General features: G+C 42.1%; 1 long non-coding RNA gene across 1 annotated transcript; it reads left to right on the forward strand.

Annotated features, from left to right (window-relative positions):
- The first annotated feature begins 440 nt into the window (after positions 1-440).
- Positions 441-20,046, forward strand: LOC309860825. Its single transcript, XR_014309656.1, has 4 exons — positions 441-829; positions 16,245-16,403; positions 18,814-18,947; positions 19,833-20,046. It is a non-coding gene; the product is annotated as an uncharacterized lncRNA (long non-coding RNA).
- Positions 20,047-20,446: the final 400 nt, after the last annotated feature.

The following is a 20,446-nucleotide window of genomic DNA, read 5'->3' on the forward strand; positions in this document are numbered from 1 at the left end:
CAGGGCCTTCCTGGATAAGAGCGAGTCTCTATGTCTCTTACATTCAGTCCGTATCCGAGGCTACCAAAAGCCCTCACAATCTATGTACTAGTTCCTACTTTATTGTAAAGTAAAAGACTGGGTCTTCAGATGAGACTGAGGCACAGAGGACTTCGAACCTGCCGTGTGTCTGCCTGTGTCTCCTTCCCCAGCCTCCCACACGCTCCCCTGCACGGGCCTTAAATCAACCGGCCCAGCCTGGTCTTGTACCTGCTAACATCACCCACTGTCTAAAGGCAGCGAGCAGCTGTTTATTTACAATTAGATCTTCCAGCTGGAAAGCAAACACTCCGCATTACCAAATCAATCAATGTTACAGGGAGAGAAAAAAAATCAGGTACAGCATGAAATGGAGGACAGGAACACTACATTAGATCGCAGCTGTCTTTGTCCCATGCCATTAGAAGTTCTCCGCACCAAGGATTAATATAACCACCGTCTATGATCAGCTGTCTTCCAGGCACAGGTTGGACACCTGAGAAATACAGCCAGCGAAGGGAGAGACTGAGGCCTTGGACGCCCATGGCTTTCATCTGATGACACGAGCAGCACTGACCTGAAGGACGGTTCTATCATGGAACCAAGGCTTCTCCCCTAGGTACAAGGTACTGGGTTTATTGATTGTTACTTCCTCTTGGATTCAGGTAGCAGTTACTGCTGAATCACACGGACTGATACAGGGCCTTAAAAACAGTATCATATCATCATGTTGCGTACTTGGAGGCTCTCTCTTGTTTTGGAAACCTAAAAGAATGATAAGCAGCTTCTCTTCACCATCAAGTGGGTCAGTGTAAGTAATCGTCCCATTTTTTTATGGATTTATGTAGTTACTGATGGTCAAGACATCGATTTGAGTTTGGCTGTTAATTCACCAGCGTATGCTTGCTGGAGGCGCACACTTGCCGGGTATGGTCCTCGAAATCAGTAAAGCCAAAGGCAGTAACACTTGAGTAGGAATACAGCAACAAAAGCTTAACAATATGACTGACGAGGCTCTTCACTTACCTCTAGGAGTTCTGTTTGGTTTGTTGGGCCATTTTTTTTTTAATAGTAATTGATGGGAATCCGAAGGAAGGGATACTAATTATAAAACTAGAGGGTCACTCAACATGAGATTCCAGTATACAATCCAATCTCTGTAACCCACAAAAGCTCCTATGAATGCATGTATACTGGTCTGCACCCCCTAAAAGTCACTGCAGTTTTTGTAGCATTTCAGATAAACCCTATACACGTCCTCCTCGGGCCCTGGTGTGCTGTGAATGTGAAGGTTTGTGTGCTCTCTCCATGCTCCGGCTCCTAATAGGAAACTCGACTGCACTTGGTGTAAACAGAGAAACATCTGCTGTAGCCACTAAGAGTTTATGGAAAATGCGCAGCCAAGGCTGTTACAGACCCCCCTCTGCCCTCATTAGAAAATATGCTGGCAATCAACAGAAATACAACAAAACTCAGAGAGTTTAAGGAATCAGGAAAAGACAGGGAAGGCCTTTGGGACAAAAAAACAAAAAACAAACAAACAAAACACCCTCCCAGCCAACTAGTGGGATTAGGAGTACAGGGATTAGCTACAGGATTTGCAGAGCCTTCATTAAGAGCCTCCCATTTTCTGAAACCCCATTGGTTTAAAACTGCAGGCTCAGAATCCATGCTTTGCATTTCAATACCTTGACCCCAAGGGCAGTAATCTCCTTTTATACAATTGAGTTCGCTTAATGCTCCATAGTAGCCTTATGAACCCTGGGCTTCCCAGAGTCCACAGAAGAGGATGTGGTTTCAAATTCTTAACAAATTCTGGTGGATAGTTAAATTGGAGGTCCATGTAGGTAAACTCTACAAAAAGTCAGACGGAAGGGAAAGCACTGAGACCACTGCAGAGCTCTCTGGGTATGACGGGATAATGACTCGAACTAAAATGAGATCAATACAAGTTAAGAGAATAGGGCCAGTGATGGGGTGTCCACCAGAGGGTGTGAAGTACGGGGTAGCCATTCTCTTCCCTGTTCCAGGGACCAGAAATGAACATTCTGGATCGAAATGAAGCCTTTTCCTCTTTCACAATAGCTCATGGAAAGTACAGATTTTGTACCATCTACTCAGTCACTGTGTTCTTTCTATTTTTAAAAAAATTTTTTTAAAAATGTATTTAAGTAATCTCGACACCCAACATGGGGCTCAAACTCACAACCAAGAGTCAAATGCTCTTCCCACTGAGCCAGCCAAGCACCCCTCAAACTCACTGTGTTCTTTTGGTTCCCTTCATTCCTTTTCTCTTTTGTTTTGCTCCTAGAAGAACCCCTCTTTTCCCTTCTGCCCTATAAACCCATTTCCATCCACCATAACATCCAAGTAACATCATGTTGGTTTGGATTATTTGGATTAATGTAACAAAAATGGGTTCTGGCTAAAATTAGCAAAGAAAAAAAAAATGGGTTTGTGGAAGGAAATGAGACATTCCTAAGAAATGGAAGGGCAAGGTAAGCAACCAGGTCTCATAAAAGGATGAAAAGCAGGGTAACGATGGGAAAATAATAGATGCTCTCTCCAGAATCACCAAAAGGATGAGTCAAATCCAACGATTCCCAGGATCAGGTCATTTTGCTTGGGATGCAATTTCCCAGGTTGCGAGCCCCACAGAGCTGCATGGGAGGTCCCTCCCCAGTGCTGGTACCAAATACACGTGAAGTCCTTGCACACAGGCATACTCGTACACACAACAATGGCATGAGGCTTAGAGAAATGACTTACCGGGCTCAGCTCTTAGAAGCTCAAGCCCATCCAACTGCCCTTCATTTCAGGACAAAGCACATCTTGCACCACCACCTGCATTTGGTGCCTTTTATTCCTTTCTTTAACATAGAAATTTCTTATTTCATGGAACATTCCCTAGTTTTGATTCCACACCCTTGCCCACCAAGTAATTCTGATTAATTCTGTGTATCACAGAAAGTAAAGTAAGGCTACGGAAATGATCTCAAAAGAAAAAAAAAAAAAAAAAAGAAAGAAAGAAAACAGAAGAAGGTGGGGGCACCTGGGTGGCTCAGTCCCTCAGGTGTCCGACTCTTGATTTCGGGTCAGGTCGTGATCTCATGGTCATGGAATGGAGCCTACATCCAGCTCCCAGCTCAGCAGGGAGTCTGTTGGATGCTCTCTCCCTCCCTCCCTCTCCTTCTGCCCCACTCCCTCCCAGCTCTCTCTCTAAAGTAAGTCAATAAATCTTTACAAAAAAAGGAGAAGAAGAAGGAGGAGGAGGAGGAAGGAAGACAGAAAAGGCATCCTTAGCCATATCACTGCTGGCCAACAGAACATGGTACGATATGGGAAATGTTCTAAATCGAGGCTCTCCAGTATAGCCCCTACTGCCACATGTGCTACTGAGCCCTGGAATGTGGCCAGTGAGACAAAGAAACTGAGTTGTATTTAATTTCAACTAAATTAAATGTAAATCTAAATAGCCAAATGTGGGTAGGATCTATCATACTGAATAGTATCGAATAGATACAAAATACCCCAAAATTCTTTGTTGCATTTATTTGAAGACTATATGGCTTTTATGTCCTACTGTACTCACATGTACCATGAATGTGGGATGTTAAAAACCTGATTAAGTGTTTTTCTGGGAAAGTTAAAGGCAACTCTTTAACCTTTGCACAAATGCGGCAAGTAAGGTACCTTCTGGGTCAGGAACTCATGTGAAATCTAAATCCCTGCCTAGCGGACGCTTGGGTGGCTCCGTCAGTTAAGCATCTGCCTCCAGCTCAGGACCTGATCCCAGAGTCCTGGGATCCAGCAGGGTTCCCGCTCAGCAGGGAGTCTGCACCTCCCCCGGCCTGCCACTCCCCTCCTTGCTTGTGCATGTGTACTCTCTCAAATAAATAAATAAAATCTTTAAAAGTAAATAAATAAGTAAACCATCCTCAAGTAAATAAACAGACTTGCAGCAAGTCCTAAGCCCCAGCTCTAGCTCTCCCTAAGCAGGTGAGTTTAGGCAAGTCAGGCTTTCTTTTTCATTTCTTGAAAAGAAAGAGACCAGATTAGATGTTTTCAGGTCTCTTCCCCAGCACTAACAGCTTTAATTTTTATTTTCTGCCACCCAAATCTAGAAACTGTATGGCAGGGCCTACAAACAAATGGCTCCAGAGTCCAGGGTGGTACATGAGGCAAAGTTATCTGGTAGGATTGGGAGCCAACACCACACACCCCAGCCAATCCTACAGCTGGGAACATCAGCCTGCCAACTGGAGAGTCTGTTTCCCAAAAGACCTCAGAAATCCTTTTTTATTGTTGGGATCTAGAGCAATTTTTAAGAAAATCTCTTTGGTCTATGCAAATCTCATCCATGGACAAGGAGTGACGTTGATTGCTTCAGATACATGATAGCTAAAAACCTGGGGCACTCAGATTCTATTCCCATAAATGACCCCCACCTTCAGAAATTTCTCACTTTCTCTATCACCCCATATTATTTTCAGTTTAAATTTCTGTTTCTAAGCTCTCCTTCTAAGCTCCAAACACAATTTAATTAAAATGTTAGCTCAAGGGGCGCCTGGGTGGCTCAATGGGTTAAAGCCTCTGCCTTCAGAGGCTTTAAGGTCATGATCTCAGGGTCCTGGGATCGAGCCCCACATGGGGCGCTCTGCTCAGCAGGGAGCCTGCTTCCTCCTCTCTCTCTCTCTGCCTGCCTCTCTGCCTGCTTGTGATCTGTCTGTGTCAAATAAATAAATAAAATCTTTAAAAACAAACAAATAAATAAATAAATAAATAAATAAACAAAAAGTTAGCTCAAGCCACAATACCGCATGGTTGTGAAAGTGGGTTTTTCTCTAATAACTGGGACAGACAGAAAGGTTAGCATAATGTGCCTATGATAAGGGAAAGATGCCTGTCTCTCACTTTTCATTTGGGGTACTCTAAAGGGAATACAAGGATTCTGGGATCCATTAGAATTTGTGTTTTATGGGAAATACATTCAACTTATTCTCCAATAAAACTGCAAATAATTACAGTCTAGAAAATTCTAACTGTTCACTGAAGCAGCTACTTGTCAAGGACACAAATATTGCTGCAGTAACAGAACAAAAACACCAGGTGGCAGCATTATATCATTAAAAATTCTTAGTACTTGAAATGGAGGTAATATTTAGAAAAATTGTCTTGGCACAATTCAAATCAAGCTACATGATGACTTCTAGATCTATTCTTAACTGATTCATTTCTTCAGAATTTATTTTTAATCAATTATGATTATTTGAAGGCTATTATTATTGCAGCTTAAGTCATTCAACCCAGAACAGGCCTTAAATTTTTAGAATGTTCAGTTTCTAACACCTTTGGGGTTAAATGGTATAAAACTGCATAAGGAAAATGTTTTATGTTTATATTGCAGAAGGGTAATGCTTTTTAACAAGCATCCTTGCTTATTAATAATCTATTTGTGTTAGAGGCCCTTGGGAGCAATGAATGCTGGATTTTTAAGAGAAATCCTGGATGTTTGGGATTCATGTTTTAGGTCCCAAGAAGTACCAAACAGTAGGGCAGAAGAGAGTGTGGAAAATTAGCACAGAATCTGTTTTAAAGTCCAGGAATCACACCTATGTGTGCTCTGGAAATAAAACCCATTTTCAGATCTCAACTGTAGTGCTTCGAAACCTGGCCCCTGGGGCTCCTGGGTGGCTCAGTGGGTTAAAGCCTCTGCCTTCAGCTCAGGTCATGGTCCCAGGGTCCTGGGTTCGAGCCCCACATCAGACTCCCTGCTCAGCAGGGGGCCTGCTTCCTCCTCCTCTCTCTCTCTCTCTCTCTCTCTCTCCTCTCTGCCTGCCTCTCTGCCTACTTGTGATCTCTGTCAAATAAATAAATAAATAATCTAAAAAAACAAAACAAAACAAAAAAACCTGGCCCCCGGCCACTGCAGAGTCAGACCGTCCTCTCCCATCCCCCTTTCACCCAATCATCCTCAACTCTGTTTTCAGTTTGCTACTGCTATCTCGTTGCAAATTCAAATCAGAACATATAATTAATCACAATACAAAAGTATCTGTGTGTGTGGAGATAGACGGATATTCATTATGCCATCATATCATCAAATATCTAGAAAAGGTTCTCTTTTTTTTTAGATTGATTTATTTATTTAGAGAGCAGGGGAGGGCCAAAGGGAGAGGAGAAAATCTCAAGCACTACCCACTGAGCACAGAGCTCAAGAACGGGACTGGGGGGATCGATCTCATGATCCTGAGATCATGACTTGAGCTGAAATAAAAAATTGGACTCTTAAGTGATAGAAGTCCCTGGAGGATTCTAATAGTTTTCAATTATTTCATAAATGTCCTCAATTTTTAAAAAAGATTTTATTTATTTGAGAGAGAGCAAAAGTGGGGTGAGGAGCAGAGGAAGAAGCAGGTTCCTCACTGAGCAGGGAGTCTGATATGGGATGCGATCCCAGGACCCCAAGATCATGACCTGAGCTGAAGATGGATGCTAAACTGACTGAACCACCCAGGCACTCCTGTCCTTAATTCCCTAAAAAAATAGAAGAATTGTGCATTCTTTTTATGATGGTGGGCCCTCCCTCTTACACAATTACAACGTCTGGCAAAGAGACCTGGTGTCAAGTCCAATAGGCAGGTTTTTGATCTAGGCTGTTGACCCGGAGGCCTCACTCCAGAATAATCCCTCCCCAAATGGAGGACAAAGCTGACTTATCTCTATGCGTAGAGGAGGCACAGAAGCAAATGCCGGGCCATTTCAAAAGAGCCATTTTTATCCCTGACTTGAGGAATCATGACTTCAAAAATAATATAGCAATTCTCAGAGCACCCTGATACGAGCTTAGCAAAATTTTCATTGTAAATGAAAAATATCTCTTTCTTTCCTTCTTTTCTTCTCTTTTCATTTCATGAGACCAGAAGCCAAAATACTGAATCATTCCTTTCCTGAGGGTGTAGCACCTGTCAGCCCTAGAGGACCTTCGGAAAATCTGAAGGAAGTTTCGGACACTCTGCAAAAAGCTTGCAGGCAGTAAAGCTAAAAGTACCCATTTTCAGGGGAGGAGAGGGTCAGGGACCCCTTGTGAAGAGCCTTGGGCACGATGAATCTTCATTGCCTATAAGAGCCAAGCTATGCACAGAGGGGAGATCCCAGAACCCACTCAGCCAAGCAGAAAGTGCCTGACCATCTCTCTCCACTCAACCTAAATATACACGTCCTACCACGTTTGTTCACTGTTTGACTGTCATTTTATTTTATATCGTTTGGCTTTCGCCACTCAAAGCCTGAAGGGGATCTGTAGTGCGTCTGGCCAAGAGCCAGCACAGAAAGCCACATCCATATAAGTCACAGGGAATGAAGGGTACAGCACAGGGAACGGAGTCACTGGTACCTTAGCAGGGTTACATGGTGAGAGATGGGCGCTACCGCACAATGTATGGACTTGTGGCATCACCGTGCTGTACTTCATCTGAAACAAAGTAACCTTGTGTGTCAACCGTATGTCAACAAAAAAATAAATTAAAACAATGACACACAAACAAACAAACAAATAAATAAAAGGAAGCTAAGGGGACGAAAACAGAAAAGAAAATCGTATCCAGAAAAGCAAGTAAGAAACCCAAGGCAAAGCGCCGGGCTCTGATGTTTGGCTGGTGGGCGAATAAATTGGAGGGCAATTTGGCGATCTCCCAAGGGACTTAAAATTCTGCACATGTCTTGACCTGGCCCTCTTACTCCTGGAAATTTATCCTGAGGAAATAATCATGTGGGTGGTACAGGCACATGGGTAGTCACTACAGTGGTGCCTATAATTGAAAAATTAGAAATAAATTGTCTGACCACAGTTGGAAATGCTAAACCAGCTCAAGTACTGCCATTGCTCAAAATAACATTCAGCCTTTTATATTGGTTTGATAAAAGTTAGTGATACCATTGGAATATATTTAATATGTTAAGCGGGAAAAGCAGAGTCTAAAAGAGTTTCTAAATGATTCCACTTTGATACTATCTGTTTTGCTAACATACCCTGAAATGCTCTACACAAAGTGGCTAACAGCAGAGCAGTGCCTTAGATTATATGATTATGGTTGGTTTTATCTTTTGTCCCTTCTTCCCTTTGATTCTTATTATTTCTGTCTGTATTTGTCTTTTTTTTTTTTTTTTTTTAGATTTTATTTATTTATTTGACAGACCGAGATCACAGGTAGGCAGAGAGAAAAGAGGAAGCAGGCTCCCCACCGAGCAGAGAACCCGGCACGGGGCTTGATCCCAGGACCCTGGGATCATGACCTGAGCTGAAGGCAGAGGCTTTAACCCACTGAGCCACCCAGGCGCCCCTGTATTTTTCTATAATACATACGTATTGCTTATGCAATAAGGAAAAGTAAGTATGTTCCAAACATGAGTACAGTCTGTGGATCCTCAATCATTAAGGTCAGTGGCCAGAAAAGACAGGAAAATTGGAAAGCAAAAGAGATAAGCACCAGCTGAAATGAGTATCAACAAAAAAAACTAAAACAAGACACCTTTCACCATGGAGCAAAGCTAAGGAGAAATTCCATAATGCACGAACCAGCTTCCATGGCAAGAACCAGAGAGGCTTGAGGTAACACTAACACCCACCCAGTCCCATTTTCTCCTTCTACTAAAGTGATTCTTGATATAGAAGATTTTTATGTATAGCTGATCATGAAATAAACCCAAGTTTCTAGAGCTTTATAAAAAGTGACTCCAAAAAGTTTTAGCCTGGCAAAAAGAAAATTTTTTTATGTGCTCAGGCACCTCCCTGCCCTAGTGCAGAGAAAACCGTCTCATGTGTAGGCAAAAAACCTGTACCGTGTACCCTTTCCTACCTAGAGAAGATTAACAGCAGGCTCCAACTTCTCTGTCAATGGTGCTTTTGAAAAAGGGACTTTGTTTCACATAAGAACATTTGAACTTGTTCCTTTGTAAGCGTGAGCACTTTTAACTCAGACACATGTTAAAATCTCAGAATTGTTTCCTTAGATTTGTGGGCCTCCATGATTTTTTCGACTATTATCTGTGCTCCTAGTTTCATCTGCCTTTCCACAGTGGACCCAAGTGCTCTAAGACCCATCTCCAAAGTGTGAAATTCTTCAGGAACAATCCATAAATCCATCAATGACACTTCTGTTTAAAAAAAAAAAAAAAAACAACATCCAGGGGCACCTGGATGGCTCAGTGGGTTAGGCCTCTGCCTTCAGCTCAGGTCATGGTCTCAGGGTCCTGGGATCGAGCCCCACATGGGGCTCTCTGCTCAGTGGGGAGCCTGCTTCCCCCTCTGTCTCTGCCTGCCTCTCTGCCTACTTGTGATCTCTGTCTGTCAAATAAATAAATAAAATCTTTTTAAAAAGTCCGAATTCCCCAACTGCATGACTCAAAGGCAATCCTTTGTGATGATATTAGCTGAGACCAAAACCTCAATGTTAAAATTACTGGTGGAACACTTTGATTTACATTTGGAGTTCCCATTTGGCAAAAGTAATAAAACTTGATTTCCATTTAGTTGGAATTCCTCCCTTTTCCTTGATTATACCTAAGTTTGGGGGAGTTTATGTTAAGCCAAGGCCTTAAGAGGTGTGCTCCATGGTTCTTGGGTCTTCATCCATAATGGTTTTCCCAAGCCACACCCAGCTGTCCCCCAAAGGCTGAGAGGAGTCACATCTGTGTGTGTGTGCATGGAGGTTGTCAACTTTGAGCCAATGGTTGTCATCTCAAACCAAACACTAAGAGGGGATGAGTTCAGTGAGCATTGGTGGTAGAGTGGCAGCCTTCCAAATGTGATGATTTCAGTGAGTGAGAGAATCTCTAGCCTAGATGGGGAAAAAAAAAATCATTCCATAGATTCTACAACTGAAAATTCATTTTCTTTACCCAAGAAAATTTTTTTCTAGGCCTTTTTTGTTTAAAAAAAAAAAAAAAGCTAGTTATAACTCATCTTCATTCAACTCTTTTAAATCTTCCAATTCTTTTTAGATCTTAATGATTCTAAATTACATATTCTGGAGGATAATTAATGTAGACCTAGCATGTACTTATGTGGTCTGAAATCAGCCTGGTATGCCACCTTCCTCAGTGGATGCATTATCCCAGGGTTAACACTATGCTCTTCATGGGGTAATACGGTGTCTCTTTTCTCTGGTCAACCCAAGCTGTAGTAGGTGCTCAATAAATGCAGGCCATCCTGTTTCCTTGGGATGCTGGAGCTTCCTGTCATGAACCTGGGCGCTGCACTATGAGTGCTAGGTTCGAAAACTGGCTCTGCCACTTGCTAACGAGGCAATCCTGGCCAAATTACTTGTGTTCTCTACATCGTAGTTTCCTCTCCTGCTGAACAGAGTGATAATAGTACCTGTCACGTGGAGTTGTTCGAAGGATTAAATGATATAATGTACCTCAAGCACACAGAGAAGTATGTGCTATAAATCTAGGCCATTTTTAAGATTTCATTGGAATCAGGTCATAAATCAGACCATTCTGCAGTGAAACACGTTTTCTCATACTGCTCTATGCAGGAGTACTATGCATTTGTGTCATTTTCTTAGATTTTTTTGTGGGGAAGGGGGTCATGCCTGTCTGTTTAACGTCAAATGCTTAGGGGCTAAACCAGCAAAATCAAAATAAAAAAACCAAAAACAAATTATTAAAATGTAAAAACCTTGCAATGACACTCAAATTCTAGATTAGTACATCAACCAAACCTCTAACTATGTAGATAAATAAAACCGCATCTTAAGTACTTCGCTGCAACATCTACTCTCACAAGGTGGCAATGCCCACATATACCCAGAGCGTCTACCTAGGGGTGCCTGGGTGGCTCTGTTGGTTGAGCATTGGACTCTTGACTTACGGTCAGGTCATGACCCCCAGGTGTTAGGAATGAACCCCAAGTTGAGCTCTGAGCTCATCGAGGAGTCTCCTTGTCCCTCTCCCTCCCTCCCTGCTCCTCCCTCTGCTTACATTTTCTCTCTCTCTCTCAAATAAATAAAATCTTCTAAAAAAAAAAAGTGTCTAAATATAAAAAGACACATATAAAGGAAGAGTCAAAGAACTGTGCATGCCTTCACTTAAGGGCAGATTTCCTGAGGACAAGCCTCATGTATTTTGTAGCTTGTGCACCAGGCAGGCGAAAAGGGCTTACCCTCTCAACAAAGACTCTATATATTATAGAGTTCTTGTGAATTATAATTCATAAGATAAATTCCTTTGACACTGAGGATGTTGACTCTTTCACAAATGCAAGATACAATATCGGGGTCTTATTCTTCTGAAACAGCCCGTGAAAAAGCCACCGATCCAGTACTCCTTAGCCAGGTAGCTAGATGCGTGCTGATTTAAAAATCCTTCTAAAGATAACGCTCTCCGCCGTGAAGGGGCCTTCTTAGCCCTGGGCGTTTCATTCATCATCCTTAGCTTTTGCTGAAAAAAAAAGTTGGCCGTTCACCTCTCTCTAAAGATCAAATCTACTGTGCTCAAGACAAATTGCTTCCTTCTTCGAGCTTTAAAAATAAATGTTTACTTCTAACTCCTAATGAAGATGTATTACTTCAAAAGCCACAAAGTGGAGGTCCCAGATATGCCTTTTGAGTGAATCCCAAGAAAGGTTGTTAGGTTGTGGGCGTAAGAGGTTTCTGCTGCCTCTGAATCAATCCTTGAAAGCGTTCCTCCGAGCTCTCTGCAGTCGGTGCTAACCAGCAGCCTCGGAGGGTCAGAGAAGGGCCAGCTACTGGAAATGATTCGGACCCCTGACACAGCAACCAAACGATAAAATGATTCTTTTTCCCTTAAAGGAGGATAATCCTCCACTCTTTTCATACAATACGCTCAGAGGGGAAGACCAAAATAGAAGCAGAAAACGCTTTCCACAAAAGATGTAATAACAATTTTCTTTACTTGAGCCCAGAGAAGGCAAGTGGTTAAGAGTATTCTACCGAACTAGGAGATACTCAGGGAGACATCAAGGTCCAGAAGAGTTCAAACCTTCTCCACTCAACTGAGAACAAACACATGACTCTGAAGGACAGAGACCAGCTTCTTCTTTTCCCAGAACCACAAAATGATGCACATTGCCGTCAGAGGTCTTTATGGAAAAATGAGGAGGGAATGAGGTGTGAAGATCTGGAGCAATTTTCAAAAGAGCACTCAGCAAGACAGTGGCAGGTCAGGAAAACTGCTTTCCTGCCTCTGAGAGTTACATTTCATCTTCTCTAACACAAGAACTGAGGCTGGTCCCCAATGACTACACGACCACAGTTAGACAAATGTTTCTTGTTAAGAGAACCAACTGAAAATATAATGTGGAAGAGTAAAATACCATCCCCACACATGTCTTTACGGTAGCTAAGATACTAGAGGCCATGGTAACCTCTCCTGATCCTGGGAGACACAGATTTGGGTCCAGGAGTTTTCAATCCTGGCTCCATGGATGCCCCTTTGGGGAGAGCTTGGAAGAGAAAGAAGAGTCAGATATACTCAGCCTTTCTACCCCAATTTCAACCACCAAAACTCTAAGCTTACCTGTTTCAAGGGGTACATGATTTTTAATTTTTTAAACAATCGAAGCTAACCCTATACCTTCAAAAATGAAGGGACCGAAACAAGGAGAAGTTAAATAACCAGAAAGAAGTACTGCTGAAAGAATGATTAGTGGAGATCAATACGTAAACCAAGCAACCAAGATCTAAAGAAGCAAAGGAGGGGAACTTAGATCACCCAAGGACCCAGGACAATGAGCACTTTCAAGAGATGATGCGTCACTGGCACCTATTACAAACCCAAGGTGGATTTGGTTCACAGACTTAATATTGGTCCCTCTTCCTTTGAACCTCATCTTCTTGCAACAGTGAAATAAAAAAAGGAAGCATGACTACTAACCCTTTTCATCACAAATATATTTATCCTCCTGAAAATAACTTCAGTGATTCTATTCCTTTTCTCCTCTTTCTGTTCTAAATACCTCCTCCTTCTGATGGCTACCTCTTCAAACCCCAATCCTTCTATGGGTTTTCTTCTGAATCAGTAAAACCAATATGGCCCCACACAACGGCATGTAAGTTGTTTTATCCGAAAGCATCAATTCTATCAACCTTGCATCTGTGGGCAATTTTATTTTGTGAAAAACATAGAAGAGAGAATATTTAAAGTAATACAAGGGGTAATATAAGGCTATTAGTCCCCTTCATATAGTGGTAACAGTGGAACCCGATGCCATGAGGAATCTTATGTCTGGAAGGAAGAGTCCTTAAATAGGCCATTCCAACCACCACCACCACCTTCACAGAGTGACGTCCTTAGGCACTGACAATAAGAAACAATCTGAAAACCATTCAGAGATAACCTTTAACACAAACTTTAAATAAAATTATTTGCATGTCTTCTCTTGTCAGTTCAGTAACCCCATTTCCACATGTTGTGCTCATATTTCTATTTTTATTTTTCTATTTCTGTTTCTATTTTATTTGTGTCTTTCAACCCTGCTATATACTCCTCTTGGTTCTGCAAATCCCCCTCTACTCCTGAAATGCCAGACTACCCACAAGGTTTCAGTAGGGTCTGAATGAGAAAAAGAAAACATTTTTCTAAGCTCCTTCATACTATATTTTAGTTGATTTTTCTCAAATTACCGAAAAGCCTACTAGCAAGTAAATATTATTGTTCTCTGTCTTTTTTCTCTGTAGAGGTACGGATAGGTCGATAGGGAGAGGAGGGTGTTCCAAATCACAATGCTTGTGTTTTTGTAAACTTTTTTATTCAACAATAACTTCTGAACATCTTTCTATATCATTAGAATTGATCAACATTGGGGTGCCTGGGTGGCTCAGTGGGTTAAAGCCTCTGCCTTTGGCTCGGGTCATGATCTCAGCATCCTGGAATCTGGCTCCACATCGGGCTCTCTGCTCAAACAGGAACCTGCTTCCTCCTCTCTCATTGCCTGCCTCTCTGCCTACTTGTGATCTCTGTCTGTCAAATAAGTAAAATCTTTTTTAAAAAATTGATCAACAATATTGTCCTCATGCTCTTACAGTATTCCTTCATCTACATGCCAATACTTATTTAAATCCAGGATGAATTCTGCCTTCCAAGAAGTTGCTTCTTTGGTCTGGTTCAGTGTTGATTATTCCAACAGTTCCTCACTGGCCTTCTTATCTGCTTTCCCCTCTACAATGCACTAACCACATCATAGCTGACCTTACCCTCTCCTAAAACACAGGGAAAATCATGTTACTCCCCTTTTTTATAAACCTTCTACTGCTCTTTGAGTAAAATCCAAACTCCTTCCCAGGGCAGCCAAGACCGTCCCAGAACCTAGTTTGGGATTCCTGCTCTAATCCCAGCACCCCCATCTCTCCCAACCAGTATTTCCTGCTCACTCCACAGAAACTCAAGCCTTTGTGCATTCCTGTAATGTCCTTCAGCACCTGGTCAACATGGCTAATTCTCACTCCTCTTTAAGATCCTCCTCTACAGCCTTTTATGCCACCAGCAGCATTAGCTGCTCTCTTTTCTGCCTGTGAAGCCATTTCTATATCTCTATACAATGGCATTCATCATATTGTATAATAATTTTTTATGTAAATATTTATCTCTCTCACAATTCTGGCTTTATCCCTAATGTTTTTTTTTTTTTTAAGATTTTATTTATTTATTTGACAGACAGAGATCACAAGTAGGCAGAGAGGCAGGCAGAGAGAGAGGGAAGCAGGCTCCCTGCTGAGCAGAGAGCCCAATGCGGGGCTCAATTCCAGGACCCTGAGATCATGACCTGAGCCGAAGGCAGCGGCTTAACCCACTGAGCCACCCAGGCACCCTATCCCTAATGTTTTGTATGTTAACTTTCCCTCAATAAATGCTTGTTGAAGTGAATTCAATCCCTCAACCTGTGGAACAGACGTATAACTGGATGGGATCAAACATTCAATTCTGCTGAGGTTCTGAGTCCTAAGGATGAAGTGCATTTTCACCCCCACAGTTGTCCTCCTGATATATCATAGCAACTGACATCACTAATCTATGTTTTCTCCACTAACTTTCAGCTTATATGCAAGGGTCAGAGTCTTTTTTTTTTTAAATTAACATATAATGTATTATTTGTTTCAGGGGTACAGGTCTGTGAATCATCAGTCTTGCACAATTCACAGCACTCACCATAGCACATACCCTCTCCAATGTCCTTAACCCAGCCAAGGGGTCAGAGTCTTCAGGATGGTAACATTGATAACATTTGAACTCTTTCTGCTGTAAGGAGGGATAATGAATTCATGAATTATGTCCAACATCCCATTAAAATCGAAAAGTTTTGGAAGAGGCATGCACTGTGAGAAAGCCGCCAATACTGTTACAGAAAACAAAAGTCGGCCAATAATATAGAAGTAACATTTAAATGTGAATATTGGTAAATGTGAAATAGTTCATTAACTTTACCAGTCTTTATGACTTTCTTTTCTTTTCCCCTTCCAATAACACAGAACTTTCTACTGAACAATCAGCCAAGGAATATCAAATGACTTAGTCTTTGATGGTATTTTCAGGAAACAAAAGAGAGAGAAAGAGAAGTTGTCTAGATAATATTGGTTTCAGCGACATCAATGTTTAGTTTCCAGTTTCCTCCTAGGGTTTCTAGGCTTAGCGAAGCATGACAATTGTTTTTTCAATAAAACACAGTCCTACAGCCCTGCAATCCTAATCATGTGTTGTTTTGCATTACTTCGTACTGTTCTCATTCTAATTGCCACTGATTTATTGAATGCTTGGTCTCCTAAGCATGGTTCATATGGACACTGAAACCCGATGAAGTCAAAAGCAACACTGCAATAACGTGAGTCTGAAAAACATATAAATGTTGCCAACTTAATGATTCTTTCCTTAACAAATCACTAGAGATACCCAGACTCAGATTTCCCTTAAGTCAACGAGAAGAACGTGTTTCCTTGACTGTTCCGTTTTTAAAAGAAATGTAACAAAGAAATCGAGACATGCACAAATACTAAGTGCACAGTTCAATCAATGCTCGCAAAGGAAGCCCAGCAATGTCACTAGGATGTTAATCATACCCAGCACCCCCAAAGCTGCTCTTGAATGTACTTGCCAGTCTACCTACTTAAGTAGCCCATATTCTGGTACGTTAGCTTTGTCTGTTTTTGAACTTTACATGAGTGGACTCATATAGTGTATACCAGAATGTCTGGTTTCTTTTGCTCCAGGTGATCTTTCTGAGATGCGTTTTTGTTTTCGCGTGTGCCAAGAGTCACGTGGAGCTCGGCGTTAGAATATTAAAAAAGCTTTAGTCAAAAGAGGAAACAGTGAACGAGATGACTTTTTGAAATAACCTGAAGTCAACGGCTAAGAAGCAGCTGCTTGAGGTGAGAAATGCAAAACACCAAAAAGAGCCCTATGAGATAAGCCAGAAAAATGGTCTTGGAAAGAAATGCCCAGAACTGAAACATCTCTCTTAGCTGAAAAGAAAAGAAAATTGGCCCTTCAGAAACTATTTTGATTCAGGTTGTCTTCGCTCTCATCTCTTTCTCAAAATCTTGCTTTTTTTCCTGCCTATGCCGTTCTGTAGCTGCTCTCTGATGACCGCACCTCCATGAGGGATCGGGTTTTGCCACCTTTTCTCACACTGTATGGTAAATGACTCCTCATATAAAATGATTCCAAACAATTCTTTCCATGAAAAGACATTTTCAGGGGCACCTGGGTGGCTCAGTGGGTTAAAGCCTCTGCCTTCGGCTCTGGTCATGATCCCGGGGTCCTGGGATGGAGCCCCACATCAGGCTCTTCACTCAGTGGGGAGCCTGCTTCCTCCTCTCTCTCTGCCTGCCTCTCTGCCTACTTGTGATCTCTGTCTGTCAAATAAATAAATAAAATCTTAAAAAATAAAAGACATTTTCATTCTGTTTCTGCCCTTTTGGTTTTTTTTTTTCCCCAAGATTTTTTAATTTAATTTTATTTTTTTAAGATTTTATTTATTTATTTGACAGAGATCACAAGTAGGCTAAGAGACAGGCAGAGAGAGAGGGGGAAGCAGGCTCCCTGCTGAGCAGAGAGTTCTATGCGGGGCTCGATCCCAGGACCCTGGGATCACGACCTGAGCTGAACGCAGAGGCTTAAACCACTGAGCCACTCAGGTGCCACTCAAGATTTTTTAAAAGATTTTTATTTATTTATTTGACAGAGAGAGAGAGAGAGAGGAAGATCACAAGCAGGCAGAGAGAGGGGGGAAGCAGGCTCCCTGCTGAGCAGAGAGCCCGATGTGGGACTTGATCCCAGGATCCTGAGATCATGACCCGAGCCAAAGGCAGAGGCTTAACCCACTGAGCTGCCCAGGCACCCCGCGAGATATTTTTATTTTTAAGTAATCTCTACACCCAATGTGGGGCTTGAACCTACAACTCTGAGATCAAGATTCACACACGCTACTGACAAAGTCAGCCAGGTGCCCTCTGTTTTTGCTTCTTTTAAACACAGGTTATTAAAGGTTTCCTTTTAAGTTTTTGGATTTCCATTATGGTGAGCTACCATGCCATAGAAGTTTATAAAATTAATAAACTATTGCTACCAGCTAATTCTAATATTTAAGATACAGAAATTTTTACTAGTGCTTCATAAAATTACATGCATTTAAAACATAAATTATTTTTATTTCATTATGAAAATGCTTCTTAGGGTAATTATCAAAATAATCTCACAAATATCAGTGTCATATTTTGAAAATAAAAATACCCTTTTCTTCTTCCTTACAAAAAACCCAAATTCACACACACAAAAAACTTGTGCTAGTTTAAAATACAACTCATTTGAGGTACATCTACTATAGTTTTTAAAACAGATTAATTGATTCCAGTGAATCTGGGGGGAAAAAAATTTTTTTTTAATCTAAGCTTTTCCCTAAATCCTTCCATTTAGAGAAGGTTAATTCAACTTGTCACAGATTTAAACTATTTTTCAGGAACGGGAATAGGGAAGTTGGGTATTTACCACAGAAGAGAGATAGTAGGTGTGATCGGTCACGATATGAATAATCAGATTTCTGGATTGTTTGTTTTTATTCCTGATTTTAAAACCAAGATCCGGATATAAGAGGGCATCCAAAGTTCATTTCATTGGCCACTCAAATATACTGTGTGGTAAATTAAAAGTGGTCTTAAGTTATTTTATGTCTTTCCACCAGGAGAGTGAGTCTACTTCCCCACAAGTGAGCACCTTATGATTCCTTTGACCAACACAATGAGGCAGATGTGACAAATGTGACTCTCAGCTCTGTCTTGTCATGTCCGGATCTGCTGCCTCCACAGGAGAAAGCCCCTGAGGGGAGGGCAGCATGTAAAGCAGAGACAAGCTCTCTGGGCTGCAGTCGCTGATGGTGATGGGTAATTTTTTGTGTCAACCTGACCGGCCTCACAGATACCGGGATAGCTAGTAAAACATGTCGTGGTATGTAAGTGATTTGGTAGATTGAGTGAAGAGATCTGAGCTCACCAGTGCAGGCAAATGCAAGCAGGCAGCATCCAAGCTGTAGGGAAAAAAGGGGAAGAGAGAGCAAATCTCTTCCTTTTTGAGCTGGGATACCCATCTTCTCCTGCCCTCAGACACTGGAGCTCCTAGTCCTCAGCCTTCGGACATGGACTGAGTTATCCCACCAGCTTCCCTGGCTCTCTGGCTTGCAGGTGGCAGACTGTGGGACCTTTCAGCCTCCGTAATTGCATGAGCCAATTCCTCCAAATCTCCTCACATGTAACTGAGTATATCCTATTGGTTCTCTTTCTCTAGAGAGCCCTGACTGAGACACCGACCAAGAAGCCTGCAGAAGACAACAACTATGTGCAAATGCCCCAGGGAAGAGCAGAAGAAATGCCCAGCTGAGCCCAGCCCAACTTCATGAAGAACAACAACAAACTGCTCATGTGAGTCCCTAAATTGAGCGAGGTTTGTGACAGAGCAACAAGTTGAGAGAGGCACCCCGAGCCCACTACATGAGGTAACATACCCATTCAGTGAGCAAAACAGGCTAACAGAGTTGGGGCTTCACTATCAGGTCTCCTATTTCAAATTTCTACTTTGGTTTCTCATCTAACTTAGAGCCAATTTATTTCAAATTGGAGCGACTATATTTCACTCCTAGTATCTGCCTCCCCACCCCCCCCCATTTACTTACCAAACAAATCCCACTTCCATGTTACCACCAAAATATCGAAGATCCTAATTAAAATTCTCCCTGCCATCACTCATCCTTTCCAGCATACTTCTGCCTACAGGATAAAGTCCTGAGCCTCCCCTTCATAGCTCTTCATGAGGCCCTGTCCCAAAGCAGAAGAGGCAGGAGTCTAGACCCACTGGCCCCTTCCCCACTGATCTAGAGTTTCTCCCAGATGTGTTAACCTACCCTGTGCTTCCAAGCTGAGCATACTCCATAACTTAGGAAGTTCTTTACAGCATCTAGAGCCCCCAAGGAAATCCTGAGGCATTAGGTAAAGCACTTGAAGGGGAAACTTAGATTCTTAAAATGAGTGGAATCCTGCATGGAACGGTCCAGGACAGCCACAGCTGAAATCTAAGAGCACATGTGAATCACTGAGCCAGCTGCATGTGCTGTTCTGTATCTGTGGTCATATGTGAAGATCCATTTCCTTGTGATGCTTCAGGAAGTCTTAGATAAAAGGTCTCCTGGGAAACACCTGGGCCTCTAAGGTGCTCATGCAAACCTTGGATCTCCATGAATTCCTGGAGCTTCTCCTTTCAGACACTGTGACCTCAATTAAACTGATCTGTGACCAGGTTGTTCTTTCTAGGACAAACTTACTGCAGGATGGCCAGAAACACCTCCATGGAGATCCACTTGACAAATGATTATTTAAAAAACAAACAAACGAACAAACAAACCAGGGGCCCCTGGGTGGCTCAGTGGGTTAAAGCCTCTGCCTTCGGCTCAGGTCATGATCCCAGGGCCTTGGGATCAAGCCCCTCATCAGCTTCTCTGCTCGGCAGGGAGCCTGCTTCCTCCTCTCTCTCGCCTGCCTCTCTGCCTACTTGTGATCTCTCTCTGTGTGTCAAATAAATAAAATCTTTAATAAAGAAAAGAAAACCAAAAATTGTACAGAATCACCTGGGAAACTCGTTTTTGAAATTCTGATGCCCAAGCCTTCCACTGAACCTGTAGAATTATGGGATCTGTAGGAGTATTTGTACAAGCTCACTGTGTGGTTCTGAGAAAGAGCAGAAAGTTTGAGGACAACGGGTTACGAAAATGACGCTAAAGCAGGATTCATTCACCACTGGGTGGCGCCAGAATTTCAAAGATGAAAATTTCTACTCCGGCGTTGTTTCCTTTGAGAGAACAGTGAGTAGTATATTTCCCTTTTCTCTCTATTCTCCACATCTCCCCAGCTTTTAGAAAAGGGGTGTA

This window comes from Mustela nivalis (genome assembly GCF_964662115.1).
Source record: "Mustela nivalis genome assembly, chromosome: 3".
Lineage (NCBI taxonomy): Eukaryota > Metazoa > Chordata > Mammalia > Carnivora > Mustelidae > Mustela > Mustela nivalis.